Source organism: Lathamus discolor, chromosome 4, assembly GCF_037157495.1.
Source record: "Lathamus discolor isolate bLatDis1 chromosome 4, bLatDis1.hap1, whole genome shotgun sequence".
Taxonomy (NCBI): domain Eukaryota; kingdom Metazoa; phylum Chordata; class Aves; order Psittaciformes; family Psittacidae; genus Lathamus; species Lathamus discolor.
Genome location: NC_088887.1, coordinates 96,206,015 through 96,230,819, shown reverse-complemented (window position 1 = coordinate 96,230,819; position 24,805 = coordinate 96,206,015).

Here is a 24,805-nt window from a genome sequence, read left to right as displayed (position 1 = left end):
CTGGAGTGGGGAAAGGGAGAGTGAGTGAGCAGCTACGTGGTGCCAAGTTACCAAGTGGGTTTAAACCATAACAAGGGATCATAGATCACTTCATATTTCCAGTTTCAAGTCTGTCACTACAGTTTAAATGAAGATGGTATCATTAGGTGATGTTATGTTTTCTTGAATATCACATACCACACCCCATTGCGTCTCTGGTCTTTGCCCTGGTGGAAGGCATTTAATCTCTGGCAGCGTGGTGGAGGAGATGAGTGCGCCATTGTCTGATCTTGTCCTGGTCTGGGGCTGCAATTGGAAAAGGCAGAACAACAATCTAAGCAGCAGCAACAGTTGCTAAACATGGGCAAACCCTGCTCAGGGCTCTGCAGGTCTCGGTGACTTAACTTTGTTTCTGTGTCCTCCAGAGAAGGAAGAGACTCTCTGGCTGTGTGGATGAGGACCGGAGTGCACCATGGTCTGGTCCGTTCCCTGTCGCGGTTTCAGCTGTTAGAGAGAAGGTAAGAATGTAGACAGCAGTCACACTGATTCACCATGGGCAGCACTGCCCAGGACTCTGCCAGCCTCAGCGACTTAACTTTGTCTCAGTGTCTTTGTAGAAGAGATTTAATATGTGGTGCGCTGCTGAGGATAAGAGTGCAGCATGGTTGGTCCGTTCTATGTCTGAGCTTTCATCTGAAATGGCAGGACAAGAAAGGGCATCAGACACCCTTGTTCACATGGGCAACCCCTGCCCAGGGCTCTGCAGGCTCGATGACTTAACTTAGTGTCAGTGTCCTTTGTAGAAGATGCATCAACTCTATCAGTGTAGCTGTGTAGAGAGGTTCACAATGGTTAACCTATTTCCTGTCTGGAATTGTAGCTGAAATGGCAGTAGGAAGGACAAGAAATGGCATCAGCCACCCTTGTTCTCATGTGGAACATCTGCATAGAGCTCTACCTGGCTCAATGCCTTAGCTTTGTTTCAGTGTCCTCCATAGAATGAAGCGACTCTCTGGCTGAGTTGAGGAGGGCAGGAGTGTACCATTTTCTCTTCCATTCCCCGTCGGGGTTGCAGGTGTTAAACACAGGATAAGAATGTACAAAGCAGACACCCTGAGTTGCCACGGGCATCCCTGCTAAGGGCTCTGCAGGCTTAATGACTTAACTTTGTTTCTGTGTCCTCCAGAGAAGGAAGTGACTCTGGCTGTTTGATGAGGACAGGAGTGCACCATGGTCTGCTCCATTCCCTGTCAGGGTTTCAGCTCTTAAGGAGAGGATAAGAATGTAGACAGAAGTAATCCTGACTCACCATGGATAGCGCTGCCCAGGACTCTGTCAGCCTCAGTGACTTAATTTTATGTCAGTGTGTTTTAGAAGAGATTTAGTATGTGGCATGTTCCTGAGGATAAGAGTGAGCATGGTTGGTCCGTTCTATGCCTGGGCTTTCACCTGAAATGGCAGGAGAAGAAATGGCATCAGCCACGCTTGTTCCCATGGGCAACCCCTGGCCAGGGCTCTATAGGCTCGATGACTTAACTTTGTGCCAGTGCCCTTTGTAGCAACTTTTAAATCCTGTTGTTGTAGCTGTGTAGAGGGATACACATTGCTTGGTCCATTTCCTGTCTGGGGTTGCACCTGAAATGGCAAAAGGACCAGAAATGGATCAGCCACACTTGTTCCCATGGGCAACCCCTGGCCAAGGCTCTGCAGGCTGTATGACTTAACTTTGTGTCATTTTCCTTTGTAGAACACGTATAAACTCTAGCGGTGTAGCTGCGTAGAGAGGTTCACAATGGTTGGTCCTTTTATTGTCTGGACATGCAGCTGAAACGGCAGAAGGAAGGACAAGAAACGGCATCAGCCACACTTGTTCCCATGGGCAACCCCAGCTCAGGTCTCTGCCAGGCTGCATGACTTAACTTTGTGTCAGTGTCCTTATGGAAGTTAGCAAATCTCTGCGCAAGTGGCTGTGGACCTGAGATCACCAAGGTGTGATCCTGTCCCGTCTCGTGCTTGTGCCTGCAAAAGTCAAGGTAACTGCAGAGCAGCCCCCACTGCTCACCACGGGCATCCCTGCCGGACTCGAAGACTTAACCTTGCAGCAGGAGGCGAGTGTCTGGCTGCGTGGCCGGAGTCCGGAGTGCGCCCTGTTCCGGTCCTGTCCTTGTGTGAGCTTCTGGCTCTGGAAGTGAAAGGAGGAGCAGCCACCACCTGCTGCGCATGGGGCAGCCGCTGCCACCCTGCCCGGGCCCAGCAGCCCGGCCCTCCTCTCCCTGCCTTCCTCCTGCCCTCTCAGCTCAGCCCTGGCTCACGCAACTGCTCACCTCCAGGCTGGTTTGGCCCTTGTCACTGCACAGCCCTTTACACACCGGTCCTGGAACCTGGGCTACTAACCCCTGTGGAATGGAATGGCCACGCCAACATTCCATTCACTGTGACACAGTCACCGCCAACATTCTGTCAGCTATCATGGCCACCCCTTCACTGGGGCCCTCTGCTGCCAGGGGGAGAAGGCTATCGCTCTTTGGCCTTGTTATACTCAGTGGGATGGACAAACCCCACAGCTCAGGCCCATAAGGAAAACAGCCAACAGAGAGCCAGCTGTGCTGGAACACAGCCTGTTGATGTGGGCTCTCACTGTCCTGTTCCCCCTCAGTTCCCCTGGGCCTCCCCTCTGCTGTCAGGGCTGGGGCAGAGCAAACTGGAGCTCAGCATGAGGGTGCAGACAAATTAATGTGATGTCCAAACACCGAGAAGCATTTCAAGCGCTTGCCATACTGACCTAGTGCCACCCGGGCTGTCTTACAGCCCAGTATCCTTTGGATATGCATGATAGTTGCCGAGAGGATGAAGGACCTGGAAAAATACACTAAATGCTTATTTTAATTCCAGTCGTAACGCGTAGAATTCTGCTGTCTCCATGCATGAACGGTTTGCTCACACCTGGCTGCATAGAGCATGGTCCTGGGGTCTGGAGTTTGTCATTTTGGGTGCTGCGGGGAGACTCACATGGGCTGTAGCCACTACACCAGGACAGGTCAGGGCTGGTGTGAACATGGCACTGCAGTGGTCTGCTCTGCCTGGGGTCTCAGGCACAGTGGAGACCTCCTAGTGACAGTGAGGATTTATCTGTTTGTTAGGAACACTACAGATTAATTAATGTGCTCCAAGTTTGGTCTCCGGTGCACTTCAGATACCCCGAGATGTCTGGCCTAATCGTAAGAAGCCACTTTGGAGACCTCTCATACACAGATCCTATGTCAGTCACGGCAGCTCTGTGGCTGGGAGGAAGCAAAGTGGATGAGGGAAGTTAAGTCTGGTAAAGGCGGTGAAGGGGTGGCTCTAGTTTTTGAGTTTCGTCTTTTTTAACTGCAAATACGTTTTCCCAAGTGAAACCTGTTTTGCCCATGACAGTATCTTGTAAAGGATCACCCTCTGTTTATCTCTACGCAGGAGCTTTTTCATCCTGTTTCTCTCCTGGAGGAGTAATTGACTGGCTGGTGGGTAGCTGGCAGCCACCCAAGTTTAACCTGCCTCAGTAGGTTATGTACGGCAGTCATGCAGTTGGGAGTGTTTGTACTGCAAATATAAGGGGTGATTGGTGTTCGCTCGCAGCCCAGAAAGCCAACCGTATCCTGGGCTGCTTCAAAAGGAGCGTGACCAGCAGGTCAAAGGAGGTGATCCTGCCCCTCTACTCTGCTCTTGTGAGGCCTCACCTGGAGTATTGTGTGCAGTTCTGGTGTCCTCAACATAAAAAGGACATGGAATTGCTGGAACAAGTCCAGAGGAGGGCCACGAGGATGATCAGGGGACTGGAGCACCTCCCATATGAAGACAGGCTGAGGAAGTTGGGGCTGTTCAGCCTGGAGAAGAGAAGGCTGCGTGGGGACCTAATAGCAGCCTTCCAGTACCTGAAGGGGGCCTATAGGGATGCTGGGGAGGGACTCTTTGTCGGGGACTGTAGTGACAGGACAAGGGGTAACGGGTTTAAACTTAAACAGGGGAAGTATAAATTGGATATAAGGAGGGAATTCTTTCCTGTTAGGGTGGTGAGACACTGGAATGCGTTGCCCAGGGAGGTTGTGAGTGCTCCATCCCTGGCAGTGTTCCAGGCCAGGTTGGATGAAGCCTTGTGTGGGATGGTTTAGTGTGAGGTGTCCCTGTCCATGGCAGGGGGGTTGGAACTAGATGATCTTGAGGTCCTTTACAACCCTAACTATTCTATGATTCTATTCTATGATTCTGTTTTAGCTTATGAAATCTTCTGATATATGGTTCTCAGATGGTTAGTGTTTCTAACCCTCTAGAAATTTTAACACATATAGAAGCCTGTTTGCTTCCATAGAATAGCTCATGTGTATAGAGCTGCTCAAGAGGACTTTATAATCATGCACCTTTTCTTTCTTCCCTTGCCAATCATCCTTCTCTACAGTCATCTAAAGATCTAACTCTCACCTTGCTTACTCGTGAGACTAGGATAAGATCTCAAATAAAATACTGCTACAACTGTTCATGGTCAAATTGTGGTAAGACCCAGAGATTAATTTTTCCAGGAAAACTCTCATCAGAAGGAGGAGACTGATGCACTTGATTAGACCCGGGACTAATAACCAGAGCTTATGTTAGCTTTCCTGAACATAATTGAGCAGTCCTTCAGCCTAGTTTGTAAAAGGACACATGAACTATCTCTGTAAATATTACTCAATATGCAGTTATACTGTATGCGGAAGAAATGGTAGCTAAGTGTGGTTTTGGTTTTGTTTATGGTTTTTCTTTTTTTTGTTGGTCACTATGTGTTTAATAAGTGATGCAATATTCTTAAAAGAGAAATTAAGAAATTCCTAGTTGTAATCAGGTGAAATTCATGTGGTTGCCCACTTCAGAGTGGAAATCCTCAAGCAGAATGACGTCAAGCTCTCCTAAGCATTTGCTGCTGTTATTAATGTAGACGTAGCTTGGAATTCCTGAATCAGGTAGCATACCAAATTTGGCAAGGAAACCAAAGTTACTGAAAAGTGAACTTTGACCCATGTCTACTTTTCAGTTGCCACTTTCTCAAAATCTCCGGTCCCTAAAAAGCAGTGACAGACGAGAATCCCCTGTTCTTCAGAAGAGTGATTAAATCCCATACTGATCATTAGATACATTTTCCCTGAGCACTTCAGATTTTAATCTGCACATTATTCTCTCAGGGAGCGTCTCTACCTTATAAACAATCCAGGAAGTGTTAAGGGTAAAGAAGACATGGTGTTACTGAAGAATCAAAATTAAACAGCATTGGCAAATTGAAAATTGTGAAGCAGCAACGGTATTTACAGGAGAAATTTGAAGCCATTTATCCAAATGCTGAGTATCAGCTCCGTTCATTTACCACTGAACTGAATGTTTCAAATTCTAAATTAAGATTATGGTCCCGTAAGTGTCTTCTTTGATACGAAAATGTCAAAAACAGTTAATCGGTAATTGTCACTTAAAATAACAGCTGGTAAGTTGGTAAGATAGCAAAAGACAGGCCAAATTCTATTAAACCTTTTCTTGGAATTTAAGACTTTTACCCCGGAATGTTAGAAAAATCTGTATTATGAGTGGTGCTATGCACACGCACATTTGTTTTTTTCATTTGCTCTAGGAAATGGATTAATTACTTAAATTTAGGGTGACTATCCACAACATTGATGAGTTTCAGAGATTTCAGGCTGTTGGACCTTCATTCAGTCCAATTCACTCCTCAGTCCTGGCTCCATGACTGACTAGTCTCCAATATCTGCAAGCTCACACTATGACTCTCTGCGTGCCTCGCAACCTGGCTTCATCTCCATTATCTGTGTTAGGGAAAGAGAAATGAGGTCGGCATCCCAGGGCATCCTCCTACCATGAAACAGCAACATTAGCAAAGTGTGCACTGGCTTCTGGGAAATGTTCTCAAGTCCCAAAATTTCAATGTAGTTTTAAGCTCCTTGCATAGAAAAAAAGACTAGAGTGGAGCCTTCAGTGCTGTTCCATATCAATTTTGGAGGAGTCCAGGACTTCCCATTACATTTAACAGGGGCAGAAAAAGCCAGGAGGGAGCAGAGGCAGAGCACCTGACCTGAATGAGCCATCCTATTACTAGTTAACTACTAATTGCTAGTATTAACTACTATTTCATACTACGGCATGCTGTGCCCAGTATATAAAATGGCAGGTTATGCAGATGGAACCACTCAGGTCAGGCTAGATATGGTAAGCGGGCAGTGAGCAATTGTCTTGTGCATCACTTGTGCTCATCGTTTTGTTTTGTTGGGTTTTCTTTTCTTTTCCTCTTTAGTTTTATATCACTCTCCTTGTTATTCAGCTCATTATTAGAAGTATTCTATTGTACCCTAGTTATTAAACTGTTCTTATCTCAAACCGCAGGGTGTGCATTCTTTTGATTCTCCTCCCCATCCTGACCTGGAGTGGGGAAAGGGAGAGTGAGTGAGCAGCTACGTGGTGCCAAGTTACTAAGTGGGTTTAAACCATAACAAGGGATCATAGATCACTTCATATTTCCAGTTTCAAGTCTGTCACTACAGTTTAAATGAAGATGGTATCATTAGGTGATGTTATGTTTTCTTGAATATCACATACCACACCCCATTGCGTCTCTGGTCTTTGCCCTGGTGGAAGGCATTTAATCTCTGGCAGCGTGGTGGAGGAGATGAGTGCGCCATTGTCTGATCTTGTCCTGGTCTGGGGCTGCAATTGGAAAAGGCAGAACAACAATCTAAGCAGCAGCAACAGTTGCTAAACATGGGCAAACCCTGCTCAGGGCTCTGCAGGTCTCGGTGACTTAACTTTGTTTCTGTGTCCTCCAGAGAAGGAAGAGACTCTCTGGCTGTGTGGATGAGGACCGGAGTGCACCATGGTCTGGTCCGTTCCCTGTCGCGGTTTCAGCTGTTAGAGAGAAGGTAAGAATGTAGACAGCAGTCACACTGATTCACCATGGGCAGCACTGCCCAGGACTCTGCCAGCCTCAGCGACTTAACTTTGTCTCAGTGTCTTTGTAGAAGAGATTTAATATGTGGTGCGCTGCTGAGGATAAGAGTGCAGCATGGTTGGTCCGTTCTATGTCTGAGCTTTCATCTGAAATGGCAGGACAAGAAAGGGCATCAGACACCCTTGTTCACATGGGCAACCCCTGCCCAGGGCTCTGCAGGCTCGATGACTTAACTTAGTGTCAGTGTCCTTTGTAGAAGATGCATCAACTCTATCAGTGTAGCTGTGTAGAGAGGTTCACAATGGTTAACCTATTTCCTGTCTGGAATTGTAGCTGAAATGGCAGTAGGAAGGACAAGAAATGGCATCAGCCACCCTTGTTCTCATGTGGAACATCTGCATAGAGCTCTACCTGGCTCAATGCCTTAGCTTTGTTTCAGTGTCCTCCATAGAATGAAGCGACTCTCTGGCTGAGTTGAGGAGGGCAGGAGTGTACCATTTTCTCTTCCATTCCCCGTCGGGGTTGCAGGTGTTAAACACAGGATAAGAATGTACAAAGCAGACACCCTGAGTTGCCACGGGCATCCCTGCTAAGGGCTCTGCAGGCTTAATGACTTAACTTTGTTTCTGTGTCCTCCAGAGAAGGAAGTGACTCTGGCTGTTTGATGAGGACAGGAGTGCACCATGGTCTGCTCCATTCCCTGTCAGGGTTTCAGCTCTTAAGGAGAGGATAAGAATGTAGACAGAAGTAATCCTGACTCACCATGGATAGCGCTGCCCAGGACTCTGTCAGCCTCAGTGACTTAATTTTATGTCAGTGTGTTTTAGAAGAGATTTAGTATGTGGCATGTTCCTGAGGATAAGAGTGAGCATGGTTGGTCCGTTCTATGCCTGGGCTTTCACCTGAAATGGCAGGAGAAGAAATGGCATCAGCCACGCTTGTTCCCATGGGCAACCCCTGGCCAGGGCTCTATAGGCTCGATGACTTAACTTTGTGCCAGTGCCCTTTGTAGCAACTTTTAAATCCTGTTGTTGTAGCTGTGTAGAGGGATACACATTGCTTGGTCCATTTCCTGTCTGGGGTTGCACCTGAAATGGCAAAAGGACCAGAAATGGATCAGCCACACTTGTTCCCATGGGCAACCCCTGGCCAAGGCTCTGCAGGCTGTATGACTTAACTTTGTGTCATTTTCCTTTGTAGAACACGTATAAACTCTAGCGGTGTAGCTGCGTAGAGAGGTTCACAATGGTTGGTCCTTTTATTGTCTGGACATGCAGCTGAAACGGCAGAAGGAAGGACAAGAAACGGCATCAGCCACCCTTGTTCACATGGGCAACCCCAGCTCAGGTCTCTGCCAGGCTGCATGACTTAACTTTGTGTCAGTGTCCTTATGGAAGTTAGCAAATCTCTGCGCAAGTGGCTGTGGACCTGAGATCACCAAGGTGTGATCCTGTCCCGTCTCGTGCTTGTGCCTGCAAAAGTCAAGGTAACTGCAGAGCAGCCCCCACTGCTCACCACGGGCATCCCTGCCGGACTCGAAGACTTAACCTTGCAGCAGGAGGCGAGTGTCTGGCTGCGTGGCCGGAGTCCGGAGTGCGCCCTGTTCCGGTCCTGTCCTTGTGTGAGCTTCTGGCTCTGGAAGTGAAAGGAGGAGCAGCCACCACCTGCTGCGCATGGGGCAGCCGCTGCCACCCTGCCCGGGCCCAGCAGCCCGGCCCTCCTCTCCCTGCCTTCCTCCTGCCCTCTCAGCTCAGCCCTGGCTCACGCAACTGCTCACCTCCAGGCTGGTTTGGCCCTTGTCACTGCACAGCCCTTTACACACCGGTCCTGGAACCTGGGCTACTAACCCCTGTGGAATGGAATGGCCACGCCAACATTCCATTCACTGTGACACAGTCACCGCCAACATTCTGTCAGCTATCATGGCCACCCCTTCACTGGGGCCCTCTGCTGCCAGGGGGAAAAGACTATCGCTCTTTGGCCTTGTTATACTCAGTGGGATGGACAAACCCCACAGCTCAGGCCCATAAGGAAAACAGCCAACAGAGAGCCAGCTGTGCTGGAACACAGCCTGTTGATGTGGGCTCTCACTGTCCTGTTCCCCCTCAGTTCCCCTGGGCCTCCCCTCTGCTGTCAGGGCTGGGGCAGAGCAAACTGGAGCTCAGCATGAGGGTGCAGACAAATTAATGTGATGTCCAAACACCGAGAAGCATTTCAAGTGCTTGCCATACTGACCTAGTGCCACCCGGGCTGTCTTACAGCCCAGTATCCTTTGGATATGCATGATAGTTGCCGAGAGGATGAAGGACCTGGAAAAATACACTAAATGCTTATTTTAATTCCAGTCGTAACACGTAGAATTCTGCTGTCTCCATGCATGAGCGGTTTGCTCACACCTGGCTGCATAGAGCATGGTCCTGGAGTCTGGAGTTTGTCACTTCGGGTGCTGCGGGGAGACTCACATGGGCTGTAGCCACTACACCAGGACAGGTCAGGGCTGGTGTGAACATGGCACTGCAGTGGTCTGCTCTGCCTGGGGTCTCAGGCACAGTGGAGACCTCCTAGTGACAGTGAGGATTTATCTGTTTGTTAGGAACACTACAGATTAATTAATGTGCTCCAAGTTTGGTCTCCGGTGCACTTCAGATATCCCGAGATGTCTGGCCTAATCGTAAGAAGCCACTTTGGAGACCTCTCATACACAGATCCTGTGTCAGTCACGGCAGCTCTGTGGCTGGGAGGAAGCAAAGTGGATGAGGGATGTTAAGTCTGTTAATGGCAGTGAAGGGGTGGCTTTAGTATTTTGTCTATTTAAGCTGGCATCAGCCACCCTTGTTCAAATGGGCATCCCCTTCCAAGGGCTCTGCCAGGCTCAATTTCCTAACTTTGTTTCAGTGCCCTTTGTAGAAGGTAGTGATTCTCTGGCTGAGCTGAGGAGGACAGGAGTGCACCATGGTCTTGTCCATTTCCTGTCGGAATGTCAGCTGTCAAATACAGGATGAGAATGTACACAGCAGACACCCTGACTTGCCATGAGCATCACTGCCTAGGGCTCTGCAGGCTCGATGACTTAACTTTGTTTCAGTGTCCTTTGTAGAAGGCATTTAAACTCTGTTGTTGTAGCTGCGTAAAGGGCTGCACGATGCTTGGTCCATTTCCTGTCTGGACTTGCAGCTGAAATAGCAGAAGGAAGGATAAGAAATGGCATCAGCCACCCTTATTCATGTGGGTCACCCCTGCTCAGGGCTCTGCAGGTCTCGGTGACTTAACTTTGTTTTTGTGTCCTCCAGAGAAGGAAGTGACGGTCTGGCTGTGTGGATGAGGACTGGAGTGCACCATGCTCTGGTCCATTCCCTGTTGGGGTTTAAGCTGTTAAAGAGGGGATAAGAATGTAGACAGCAGTCATGCTGATTTACCATTGGCAGCACTGCCCAGGACTGTGCCAGCCTCAGAAACTTAACTTTATGTCAGTGTCCTTTATAGAAGTGATTTTATTGTTGTTGTGATAGGAGTGTGCCATGGTTAATCCATTTCCTGTCTGGAGTTGCATCTGAAATGGCAAAAGGACCAGAAATGGCATCAGCCACCCTTGTTCACATGGGCAACCCCTGCCCAGGGTTCTGCATGCTCAATGACTTAGCTTTGTGTCAGTGTCTTTTGTAGAAGGCATTAAACTCCATTGGTGTAGCTGCACAGAGGGGTGCAAAATGGTTGGTCTATTCCCTGTCTGGACTTCAGCTGAAATGGCAGAAGGAAGGGTAAGAAATTTTCTATACAACATCTTTTTACTTCCTCATGGCACCTTCAGTGCTTCCTCACAGTTTGCAATAGCTGCTTAAATTTTTTAAGGTAGTAGTATGTATTTCAGATGGAGAGATAGTACCTAGATCCAGCTGCAGCTCAGTACTGCATCTGCTGCTTCACTGTGTGAGCTAGTGTCTCAGGTGTATTTCGCCAGTGTGCAACCCAACATTTTGCTTTCTTTTCCACTAGAAAAGAAATGGCTTGAAAGTCCAATGTGAAAGAGAGTTTTCTCATTGATGTTCTATATTATTCTACAGGGTCTTCAGTGGTGTTATAGTTAGTTCCTACACTTCTAACACACTTGAGATCTGTTTTTACATGCAGAATTTGAATTTCAGTGAGTTTCTTATAATAAGAGTTATGGCTTAACTTTGAACCATACCAGGATTACAGATTCTCACAGCAGCATGTGGAGAAGACAGTCCCATAACACAGTTGTTATTTCCTGGTCTGCTTTTGAAAGAAGCAATGTGAATGAAAGATTTTTTCTTCTAGACAGTAAAACATTGTTTTTCAACAAAATGTTTATATAGCTCCACACAGCCTCTCACTGCATTGCTAGAAAATCTCATTTCTATAGCCATACCCATTTTAATGATCTTCTCCGTTAATTATTCAATTATTCATTTTGCTGTTCAAAAAAGCCCAGCATAACAATGATTTAACAGAGAACTACAGCAATTATCACTCACAAAACAACAAAGAAACACCTAAGTACTCAAAGAGGGATCAAAGTAGGAAATCAAAAGTAACTCATTACAAAAGTAAATCATTGCAATAACACCACTTCAATTCTTACAGTAGCAATCACAATGTTTTGGTGGTTTTGACTCCTTTTATATCTAAAAAGAAGCTATAGAACACATTTACTCCATTTTCAGAAATACAGCAGTTAAGAATTTTAAAGCCTTTTTGGTTTTCTGTTGACAAGTAGGAGCTGTTGCTGATTTACTGCAGCTCTTGTCTAGTCTAACTCTGCTCACTTCAGTAAGTCTGGAGTTGAAAAAGGAACCATACGTTGGCAGTTACACCTGTAGGTAGTTTAGTTGTCACTTTGAAAACTCAATCTAACTCACTTTGCCTTCATATCGCCCAGGCAGCTGCAGATGGCTTGCTTTCCATCTGAACGGTTTTGCAATGTTTGCTTTGTTTTTCTCAGTACTTGCTGTTTGTTTGTTTTTTTCTCTTGGTGTTACATCACATTACTACCTGATGGCACAGGGGATTTTGACTACTTTTGAGGTTATTGGTGCCAGGGACATTCTTAAGCATGCTTATTAGACCTCAAAGAGTGCTAATTTTCTCGAACAAAGGCAGTGTTGAACTTTCATTAGTGTATTTCCCAACTGCTTTAATTTCCTGATACCATTTAGTATAATTATGTTTGGTTTTAATACAGAAGCGTGGAAAATAACGTACATAAGGAAACAAACAACACAAAAGCTGTCATAAAAGCATAAAAGAGCAACTGATAAGGAAAACAGCAATGCAATATTGTTTTTAGCAGCAATGGAACACAAAAAGAGCTGACATATTGTGATGCTAACAACTTTAATTAATGATGTATAGAAGGTCAAGTATAAATGAGAAAGAGAAAATCTGTTAATAGAAAACATGTGCTAGTATACTAAAATTAGAAGTTTGGAAACGTGCAAGACAAAAGCAGAGACTTCTGATGAAATGTTTGATTGGAAATACATTCGGTGAGATTCTTTTCTCTCCTGAGTGGAAAATGAAGCATACTTGCTAAAGAGAACAAAAGGGAAATTTGGGGTATTGAGTCTAAATTACCAGTGTGAAATATGAGTCCACTTTATTTCTTCCTCATTCGTGTATGACAGTCATCTTTAGGGCAGAGTTCTAGGCATGTTTGTTTAGCCTAACAGTTTGAATCAATAGCCATGTGGGAGTGTCTTTTCAGTGGGGATTTAGTGGTCGTGAAAGCAAATGTTCTGTTTCACAGCCATTAATTCTACTACTTTTGCAGCTGTGCCTAATAAACTCCAACTGGGAATGGTTTTCCTTAGCAGAAACAGTAGTGCAGCTCTTAAGGGCTGGAATTCCAAGTAATTTATCTGCAAAACATTTCCCCACAGCCTGAATTGGGATGTTGTGTTAGATGATCAGCCCCCTCTCCAGTATGGCAAAGAGACTTTTAAGAGTGGAGTGGACAGCAAGCCAGAAGACCACTTGTACTGAAGCTTGATAAATCTATGTGGGACTCTTCTTCCTTAACCTTAGCTGTAGACTCATAGAACTATGTAGACTCATAGAATAGTTAGGGTTGGAAAGGACCTTAAGATCACCTAGTTCCAATCCCCCTGCCATGGGCAGGGACACCTCACACTAAACCATCTCACCCAAGGCTCTGTCCAACCTGTCCTTGAATACCACCAGGGATGGAGCATTCACAACTTCCCTGGGCAACACATTCCAGTGCCTCGCTACCCTCACAGTAAAGAACTTCTTCCTTATATCCAATGTAAACTTCCCCTGTTGAAGCTTTCACCCGTTACCCCTTGTCCTATCACTACAGTCCCTAATGAAGAGTCCCTCCCCAGCATCCTTATAGCCCCCCTTCAGGTACTGCAAGGCTGCTGTGAGGTTTCCACACAGACTTCTCCAGTCTGAACAGCCCCAACTTTCTCAGCCTGTCTTCATACGGGAGGTGCTCCAGTCCCCTGATCATCCTCGTGGCCCTCCTCTGGACTTGTTCCAACGTTCCATGTCCTTTTTATGTTGAGGACACCAGAACTGCACACAATACTCCAGGTGAGATCTCACAGGAGCAGAGTAGAGGGGCAGGATCACCTCCTTCGACCTGCTGGTCACACTCCTTTTGATGCAGCCCAGGATACGGTTGGCTTTCTGGGCTGCGAGCGCACACTGAAGCCGGCTCATGTTCATTTTCTCATCGACCAGCACCCCCAAGTCTTTCTCTGCAGGGCCGCTCTGAATCTCTTCTTTGCCCAATCTGTAGCTGTGCCTGGGATTGCTCCAACCCAGGTGTAGGACCTTGCACTTGTCGTGGTTGAACTTCATAAGGTTGGCATCAGCCCACCTTACAAGCGTGTCAAGGTCCCTCTGGATGGCATCCCTTCCCTCCATTGTATCAACCGGACCACACAGCTTGATGTCATCGGCAAACTTGCTGAGTGCGCACTCAATCTCACTGTCCATGTCAGCGACGAAGATGTTAAACAAGACCGGTCCCAACACCGATCCCTGAGGGACACCACTCGTTACCGGTCTCCAGCTGGACATCGAGCCATTGACCACAGCTCTTTGTGTGCGGCCATCCAGCCAGTTCTTTATCCACCAAGTGGTCCATCCATCAAATTGATGTCTTTCCAATTTATAGAGAAGGATGTGGTGTGGGACAGTGTCAAACGCTTTGCACAAGTCCAGGTAGATGACATCAACTGCTTTACCCTTGTCCATCAATTCTGTAGCCCCATCATAGAAGGCCACCAAATTGGTCAGGAAGGATTTCCCCTTAGTGAAGCCATGCTGGCTGTCACCAAGCACCTTGTTGTTTCTCATGTGCCTTAGCATGCCAGCCAGGAGAATGCGCTCCAAGATTTTACCAGGCACAGAGGTGAGACTGACTGGTCTGTAATTCCCCGGGTCTTCCATTTTCCCCTTCTTGAAAATGGGGGTTATATTTCCCTTTTTCCAGTCATCGGGAACTTCACTTGACTGCCATGATTTTTCAAATACGATGGCCAGTGGCTTAGCAACTTCATTCACCAGCTCCTTCAGGACCCGTGGATGGATTCCATCAGGTCCCACGGACTTGTGCACATTCAGATTTTGAAGATGGTCTCGAACCAGATCCTCTCCCACAGTGGGCCCAAGGTCTTCATTCTCACAGTCCCTGCGTCTACCTTCTAAGAACTGGGTGGTGCAGTCAGAGCCTTTGCCAGTGAAGACCCAGGCGAAGAAGTCATTCAGAACCTCAGCCTTCTCCAAATCCTGTGTAGCCAGTTCTCCTGAATGCTTCCTCAGGGGGCCTATTTTGTCCCTAGTCTGTTTTTTGTTTGCTACATACCTGTAGAATCCCTTCCTGTTATCCTTAACATCCCTGGCTAGGTTTAATTCTAGCTGGGCCTTAGCCTTCCTAACCTGGTCCCTAGCTTCCCGGACAACATCCCTGTACTCTACCCAGGCCGCCCAGGATATGGTTGGCTTTCTGGGCTGTGAGTGCACACTGAAGCTGGCTCATGTTCATTTTCTCATCAACCAACACCCCTGAGTCCTTCTCCACAGGGCTGCTCTGAATCTCTTCTCTGCCCAACCTGTAGCTGTGCCTGGGATTGCTCCAACCCAGGTGTAGGACCTTGCACTTGTCATGGTTAAACTTCACAAGGTTGGCATCAGCCCACCTCAGAAGCGTGTCAAGGTCCCTCTGGATGGCATTCCTTCCCTCCAGCGTATCAACCGGACCACACAGCTTGGTGTCATCGGCAAACTTGCTGAGGGTGCACTCAATCCCACTGTCCGTGTCAGCGACGAAGATGTTAAACAAGACCGGTCCCAACACCGATCCCTGAGGGACACCACTCGTTACTCTTCTCCAGCTGGACACTGAGCCATTGACCACAACTCTTTGCATGCGGCCATCCAGCCAGTTCTTTACCCACCAAATGGTCCATCTATCTAATTGATGCCTCTCCAATTTAGAGACAAGGATGTCGTATGGGACAAATGAATGAGCTAGGTGGGAAAAAGAGGTACCTTAAGAAGGTGATTCACTCTTTACTCAGGTAAGTGTTTTGATGAAATCAATTGCTCTAAGAAAGCAGAATTGCCTGACAGTGATGTACTTCACTAGAGATGTTCCATTTGGCTGTTCTGGAATATGTCTTGTCTAACATTTAGCCGTTTAAGCATTAGCTAACATAAACTAATCATCTAGGCTTCCTGGGCTGAGAAGCATATCCAGTGTACGTACGAAAACTGGTGCCTGTTAGAGGTAGCATGAATCACTCTGCAGATATAACTCGTTTTATGTGCTGCAGAAGGAACCAACAGAGTTAGCTTCAGCTGGATTTCGGACTTTTTGAGCTAAAATACAACATAGATGCAACTTTTAGGAATGTAAAATCTGGGTGTCTGGTTTAAATGAGGACACTGCTTTCACTTAGCCTATCTTCACCACTTAGTTTAGGTAACTTCCGGTCACTTACTGTTGAAAGAAACACAGAAAAGTCTTTCTTCCTGTGTTTATCTAGGATAGAGTGGCAACATTAAAAAAATCAAGTCAAAATAGCTGCTTTTAAATTTCACATTACTTTTTGCATTGAGGTACTCCAATAATGGTTCTGCCAGTATTTCCCACTGCAATCTCTTATATTTAGAAATATACAACTCCATCCACAATGAAAGAATAGAACTTGGCTCTCTAGAGGGTGGCATTTTTTCCATGTGAGATAATTAAACAGATCCACATGAACAGTAAAATTCCTTCTGTTTGAGTACTGTTTTGAGAAGACATTTTATATCTCTTCCATTCAAAAAATGTTTTGTTTGTTTTACTGCATGGCAAATGTCTGATCTGTAATGAGTGTAGTGATTAAGTTTCTTTCATTTTAATAAAAGACAGAAAAAATCCTTAAAAAACACAGAGAACTTAGCAACTCTGTTCAAAAGTGAAGGCAGACAGAATCACTGATATATAGTTCCCTCAAAGCAGTGTAATCACAGTCATTTACTGTCCCAGAGCCTGTTAAATATGGCAAGGACATTACAGAAGACAAAGCCATAATTGTGACTGCAAAAATACTAAGATTTGTATCCAGCAATCTCTGGAAAAGAAGAAAATGCAAAAGTAGCTTTACATGGTATAAAGATAATGTGCTGCTGTTCTTTAAACTGGAACAGTTTGATGGAACAGCTCCCAGACCTTTCCACTGGTTCCAGCATGCTCCTGAATTCTCTTCCAGTTTCAACTGCAGTCTTTTATTCGTGCTTTCAGTTGTGAATCCTGCTTTTGCAATAAAACTTCTGTCATGCTCACAACTCTCGCTGAGTTCTGAACCACTGCTCTCCTGGTAGTTTTCACCCAGCGTGCTTTTTTGCTGTTCTGCTTTTCTTCTTTTATAATAATTACCAGGCTTTTTAAGAAAGCAGCAAAAATGCATTAGAGCTGACAGCTCTCACATAACACCGCTGCCACTTGACACTGTAAGAAGGACAAATCACATCTTCTGCTCTGTGAAGAGTCTGCCAAGTCCAAGCTGCCTGTTCTGCGGCAAATTTGTTTAGCACAGTTGAGGAAAAATGATTGCCTGCACTGAAGTGATTGCTGTTTTCACTTTCTTTTTTGTGATTCCCATATCTGTAGCTCTTTGACATGGCAAATCACTGCTAAGAGAGAAGTGCAGTGTCTATCAGAGGACAGCCCAGAATCAAAACAGACCAATTAGCAATGTCCCCATCTGCTGCCTGGGCTCATGCTTGCTCCCTGGCTGTTCCTGAAGCCAAGAATTGCACTGGAAGCTGTGGTTTTTCTCCAGTGCTACACCTTATCTGGAGAACTTTCTATAGGAGCTGGAGAATGGAAGCGCCTTTCTTACAGGAGCTAGGCCTCTTCTTAAAACCAAATGATGTTCAAGAGATCACTACAGACTAGCTTGGGTCCTTTTAAGACAAAAGGTTAGAGTTGGTGCCAAAAGAGAGCTCTTACAGTTTCGCACTAATACTGGGACAAAAACTGCCCTGCCTGGTAGGAAGGAATCAGTGTGCTGAGTATCCTCTTCATTAGGTGAAATACACATATGACTGTAGGGTTTTCAGCCTGTGTTCTGGTATTTTACTTTCTAGAAGCCTTTCGTTTTAAGGGCTGAATGAAAGGCTTTCCAGAGCAACTCCAGTGTTCTGAGTTCATTCCAGCACAAGCCCAAATGGGTTTGTATTGCTTGAAATACAACTGGCTGCTGCCAAAACTTGCACCCCTGAGGGCTATATAAAAATCTTAACTGGGGGTATGGGAGTGGAGGTGGGAGTTTGCCGTGAGAGCTGCTGACTCTCATTGTACTTCTGATTCAGGCATGGAGAGATTTACATCTGTGTCAAGACACAGTTTCCAGGACCTCTTGTACTTTTAGATTCTAAAGGCACTTCATGAGGCACAGATAAACATAATCTTCCTTGATAGGACATGAAGCTGAAACCCAAAAATCTATAACTTGCTCTGATGCAGATCCCATTTGTAGCAACAGAAATCCTGATAATGTGCATTTCCATTACATCCCACTTATCTGTTTCTAGCAGGTGAAGCCCATCATGACAAATACATTTTATGAAAAACTGAAGGAAAGCACTTTCCTGTGGATTTGCATCTGGTGGGGCTGCCTGATGTCTAAGATGAACTTCTGCTTGTGCTTTTTCCTCTGAAGGGGTGCTGTCACCCTGCTTTTTGTGAAGCATTTGACAAAACTGTGTATTTTTGAGACTGTTTTCCCTTTGCCAGCTGCTGTGATTGCACTGGTCTCTTTTTCTTAGTAAATCTGACTAAAATAGCTCTACAGCTGATTTTGCTTTTTCAAGCAAATTATCCAGATACATTAAAAGCAACAGCAACAAAATATTCTGTAGCAGTTCCTTCACTCAGTGAGCACAGTTGGGCCTCAGAAGAGGTGCCAAGATTGCTTAATGTACCTAAAAGCAGAACACAGCACACTTCATGAGGCATAACTCAGAGAGTCAAATCTTGCTCCCAGTGTAAATCACAGAAAAATATTGAGCTTTGAGAATGAAATTGACCCATAACTTCTCTGTCTATCTGTATATTTCTTCTGTCAGGGCTGTTTAAGTTTACTTCTTTGTGTAATAGTGGAAACTGGAGTGGGTGGAAGGGAAAAAACAGCAGGATTGGCTATTCTTTTTCTAACAGAAAATTAATTGGGAGGGATTGGAGAATCTCTGCTCTTCTCTCTGAGGAATTTCATCACTGATTTGTCCTATGGGATGGCTGCATCTGGTTCAGTTTAGCTGTATCTATCTTCAGTATCGACCCTTCAACCAGTTTCACATCTGCTGGAACTCTGCCTTGCTTGCATCTTGCCATTTTTCTTTCTCCTACTATTCTTATTTCATTGTAGGCTTGTTTGCTTTACAGAAACCCCTGTAAATCATTCCAAGATCTGTTGTCAGGAAGTATGCTAGCTACAGTCATGTTGGCTTGATTTCTGTGGTGGTTTAATGCTACTTGCAGCAGCTATACTGTACAGTCTAACCCTGACACTGATCAAAAGCAAAAGAGAGCCAGTAGATGGCACCATTTATTATATTATAGAAGATTCATAACCAAAGCATGGAGGGTTTTTTCCCCTTAAACCTGGCTTTCTGTGAAACATAAATCAACTCTCCATTTTTAGAGATGTTACTTACAAGCTTAGTAGAGACCTCACTTTATATCCTCTCCCAGAGCTTCTTGGGAAGGATTCAGTGGCAATGCCTTAAATGGAAAAACATTTTAGAAACAATAATGGAACTAGAGGTCAATAGGATAAAGCCCAGGGGAGCTTTCTTCTGTTTTGCTCTTAAAACATACCCCGTTGCTGCTTTACTTTCTTGATTCTATTAAACAACAGATTTGCTTTGAGGCATATCTCCAAACCCAATAACTTCAGAAAAGATTCGGGCAATGGTCAGTTACAAACATGGTTTAGCTCTTCTGTAATAATGAATAGTAGTATTTTCTTACAACATACACCAGCTGTTATCTAGGGCTCTCCGAGTGCTTCATAACACTAATGAAGTTCACCTCACAACACCTCTGCCAGATAAGGAATATGAATTCCCTAGGACTTCCATTGACCCCAGTGGGTGCTTTTATGGTTCTATGTATCTGAGAAAGAGATACTCATGTGAGTAAAGAATAGAGAACCAGACTAAACAGTGTAATATATTTAATGCCATTACAAGCCTTTAGTTTTTGCTGAAAGAAAAGAAAAAAAGAAAGTATTTTTGCCTTTCAGGAGTTGGCAAAAGCAACTGCAGCATTTTTGGTAGGGGGTCAGATTGCTTGTTTGTAGGTAGCTAAAAGTTTCCAAGTGGTAGTGCCTGCATAGTATGTGCTTCTAAGACAGATTTAGTGACTTCAGCATCATTTACTATTAAAGGTTAAAAGCAGTTGCTCTTTCTAATCTCCTGCAGCACAGCCAATGTAATTTTAATACTGTGTGCTATAGGAAAGGAAAGAAAAGCAATGCTGAAACATTTAACAGGATATATTTTTCCATCTTTATTTTAAGTTATGAAAACTGGCTGCAAAAAGCTAGTAAGTGTTTCCAGTCAATGACAGTTTCCTGGGATCAAAAGATTTAGTAATTGAAACAAAATATCCAGGAAAAAAGCCCCAAACCCAAACAAATCAGCCCAAACCCCACAGCTCCACCCCCCCCCCCCCCAAAAAAAAAAAAAACAAACCAACAAACCCACAGCAAAACCACCCCAAAACCAAAGAAAAAACCACAAAACCAAGCTCCAAGAGGAGAGGACAAAGAAAAAGAGAACAACTTGGAGTTTCTATATTTATCTGTGTGGCATGTGTAACTGCTTCACTGGGCTGTCAATTTTAATTGGACTGCAACCCACTGTAGTTGGGTTCACACTGGTTCAATTAAAAAATCTTGTTGTTACTTTTTCTCCCCATTGCCCATAAATAGGAGTATTGTAGGAGTAATAATGTTAACCCCAGTGTTCTGGCAGAATGCCAGCCCAGGTAATTATATTCTGCCTATGGAAATTTCAGTTGCCATTTCAGCTGAATACATTAGCCTTCATTTTCCACTCCTGATCATCATACTGTATAGCACTGCTTCATGCTGCTAAAGAGCCACCCCAGATGTGGCTGCATTTTAGTGATCACTGAATTAAGGAAAAAATCAGGATCTCCCCTCCTAGTAAAATTCTAGACTATTTACAAAGTGCAATGGTGGGGGTGAGAGTTGCTTGAATTAGGGATTACTTGGTGAAAGTATGCATGGAAAGTATGGATGGACTGTATAGATACTTAATGGCTTGTAGCACCTTTGCACAGCGATGTAGTTATGACAAAGAACAGTGGCAGGATTTTGTAGTCTCACTCAGCGAGATCTTCACAAGCAAGGTAGGTCAGGAGGAGTCTTTGACTTATAGAGTAGAATAACTTGGGAAAAGTAGTCCTTTAACAGCCTATCTGATAGATTTGAACAAGGACTACTCGTCATCTAAGGCAAAAAGAAGAGGCACAGTGCTGAAAATGTGGTGGTAGTGCCCTCAGGAAAGAGTGGCTGGAAACGGTGACTTAGTACACAATTTTCTGCATAGCTGTCATTAGGAATGGTTTAAAATATACATCCTCCCCCCAAAAAAAACCCACAAAAAAAAAAAACAAACAACCCAGAACCCACCCCTCACCCCCCCCCCCCAAAAAAAAAAATACACCTAGTCTTCTGGAATAGGTTCTTCTAGCATGTTTACTTTTGTCCGTTTTGAAAACTGACTATGGTGTTGTTGAAAAAACAGACATTTGTCTACAAAAGAATCAGTAGCAGCTTAATGCAGCATTTATTGACATTGACATGAGAAAGGCTGAGCAACTCTGTGCTTTCAGTGCTCCACCCTGGCCTCCAGAATGGGCCAATAATGTATGGATAGCCCATGTCACAGTTAAGAACAGGGATAATACTTGCTTTGTGTGACTTCTAAATAAAAATGAAAAGTGTTACAAAATGAGCAGGTTAGTGATAAAGTACAACGGGCATTCAGGAAGTCAGCAGCAAAGCGACCATCTAATGGTCAAACCACCAACCTTCTCTTTCAAAAGGTCTTTGAAGCCAGGGAGGTGTGTGCTGACTCAAATGGCAGAGAGATAGATACCTGCTTCTCACAGGCTTTTGATGATGATTTGGCACCTGTCACTTATGCCTTGGAGACATTTCCAGCTTACAAATATTACTGGCTTTTGCTTTGTTAAGGTGGAAGCAGAAACTGCATTTTAGAATTTATTATTCTGCTATTTAGCTTGTATTATCCGCACTACTTCTATCTGGTTTTGCGAAGCATATGTATTGTTGCCTTGTAAACTGTCTTCAGGTTCTCTCTTTCGGGAATACAAAGACTTCATGCAGCAGACTCCTTCTGATCTAAGTAAGAGTGATTATTTTGATGACCCTGTTTGCATAAACTGGAGTTTCAGTGCAACCGGTATGCCACATGGCAGAGAATCACCTGCGTGACCAAGGATGCGAGGTTTGCACCAAGTCTTCCACTTTCGGTATGTGATGGTTTTAAATTCACCCAAATTCTATTTTTCAGATAAAACCACAATTGTTTTAATTTTCTGATGGTAATTGGAAAATGAAAAAACAGCTTCAGGCCTGGTGACAGTTCTCAGGACTGACAGCATTAGCTTATGTATCCAATCATACAGTAACGATGCAATCCGTTGGCATACATGGGGAGCTGTCAGGTCTGTAGCAATCCAATTAAGTTACATGGTTCCTAAAGCTAGGTGATTTGAGGAAGCTTAAAACAGAGTTAACACTTTGCTGGCTCAATGGCTGTGTCAATTATCTGGTTGGATGTGCTTGTATCTCTGACTGCTGAAGCATGTAGGCTGCTTTTTTTCCTTTTTTCCCCTACAGCAAGACCATGGAGAACACATTTAATAGTTAATTATTACCTAGCTTTTTTATTATTTATTAAATGAGAATCTTTGTATCTATTTCAAGGAGATGGTAATACCACTTGGGGAAAAAACAAAACAAAACAAAAACCCGAGAATTAATTGGTTGCATAATGTGTTTTTCAGTCTTTTTGCTGAAACTGAAATATTAAAGTTCATTTATAGTAGCTGAAGTGGTATTAATTTGTGTGGAGGTCACTGTTTGACCTTTGCTGTGAGAAGACTGTGGTTCTTGTCAAAATCTTTTCATTCTAACCTTTGGTTTCAGGTATCTGCCCGTGTTTCTGTTTGTGCTGTTCCTATTATCTTTGTCTCTGAAACACGCAAGGCAGAAAAGGAAAGCAGTTCTGTGGCTAGCTATCTTTTTTTACAACTTCTCCCTTCATGGCAAGTTAATCAAAAGCCCTGTGCGAAGTCCCCTCTGAACACAGCCTTCCAGCCTTTCAAGGTGTCCAAGGGCTTTCAGGTAACCCTATCATGCTCTTAATACAAGTTCCACACAGGTGCACATGCTTCACTCTCTGTTTAGTAATTTGTACAAGGAGCTATGTGCTTTGTGGGAAGATACCTTGCTTCTCAGAACTCTGCTTCTTTTTAACCAGAGGGGCTGTCCATCAACCAAAGATAAAGGGTCACTCATAGGCTAACAGCACCTGGCCACCTTCATCTTATCTGGCAATTAGAATCAATGTCCAGTCCTCCACCAATAGCCTGCTGCCAGTAGTGAGAAGGATATGATAAAAGGATCAATGATAAAATTCAAACTGATATCACTGGGGACACGATTTAAGCCCAGTTACCTACATCTAAGAAATAACCAGCTTGATCTCATGTGCCACTTCAGTGAAGGAAGCAGGAGAGCTGGCTGCTTCTGTAGAGGGTTAAAGGTGGTGCAGCTTGTCAGGTGCTCTGTTTCAGGAAAGGCAAATTGCAAGAATGAAAGGAATTTATGAAATAAAGCCAAAGAGGGAGGAACAGTGCAGCTGCACATCCACATTGGAGATCCTTGAACCCAATCCAGCTCTGCAAAGGCTCCTCAGAATTTAGCACTACCGGAATTGATAAAACTATTAAATTCCTATACTGTGTAATGGAGAACACATCCTGCTAAGTGCAGTGGTAGCTGAGTCTGGCCCTCTGTGAAAAGTTTGTCAATATTGGTGGTTGTTTTTTGCAATGACTTTTAAAGAGTTGAGCCATAGATTGGTGCTTGCTCAGTTGCTCCATCCACCTTTTTGATATCAAGATATTTGTGGGTACATATCGATATATTCCTTCCTAGCATTCTGTTCGCAGGCCAGCAAAGCTGACCCATTAAGACAGATGTGTACACATCTTCAAGAAGAAAAATGATATTCTCAGTACAAATTCAAGTCTTGGGCTGTGAACTTGAGCACACCATTGTATGTAGAAGACAAGGGTTGAAAACAAAACCAACAAAACTGGCCCATCTGCAGTCACTGGCAAAACTCCCGAGAGAAAGCCAGGAAGAAAAAGGGAATCAGGAGAATTTTTAAATGCAGTTTCCCCCTTTATCATGTTTCTAATCCCATTTTCTTGGCTTCTTTTTCTCTTCCTTCATTGTTGTCTCCAGCATGTACATTCTCGAGGCTTTATAATGCTTCATCTTAAGGGGGAACCTGAAGAGTGCATTTTGCCTGCTAACGAACAACCTGAATATTTTTAATCACCAAAGCCAATCAGAGGCAGGGGATTACAGTCGACGGAGGACTGAGATTTGCATATTAACAGCGCAGTTATTGAAGCTGCCTCCTATTTAGCGCAAACCGTGCCCTCTGATTCGCCGGTGCCAGCTGCCAGCCAATGCACATGAGGGATTCAAAGGTCAGATGTATTCTTTAATTATTTTTTTTAAAGAGAGAACCATACATTGCTAATATAAACCACATGGTGAAACCCGTGTGCAGGAAGGCGAGAAAGCACAGCGACCCTGCTTGGTGCCGGCTCTGTAGTGGCACGGCTGCCGTGCCCCCTCATTGGCTCCGATGGGTCTATCCCTGCATAATGTATCATATTGTGTATATTAATGTTTCAGCTTTACAGTTCTATTTCCATTAGGGGAAGATAGTCTGTGAGCCTCTTAGTGGATAAATAGGAATTTACAGCTTTCAAAAATTCTCTTAAAGCTTGCAGGATCCACAGAAGAAGGAATTACACATGACTATTTCTGAAGCTTTAAAAGGTCCAGAGGGCCTAACTGTGCTCTCAGATGTGTCTGTGCAGCTCTGACTGAAGTCTTGGGGTATAATGCATAGTTATGTGACAGCTAAAATGAGTCCTTTTTTAAATTAAACAAAATAATCCTTCAGTTATTAAAAAATTAGACTACAAAGTCTTCAGGGTCAAGCCAGCAACTTCCCAAGAGC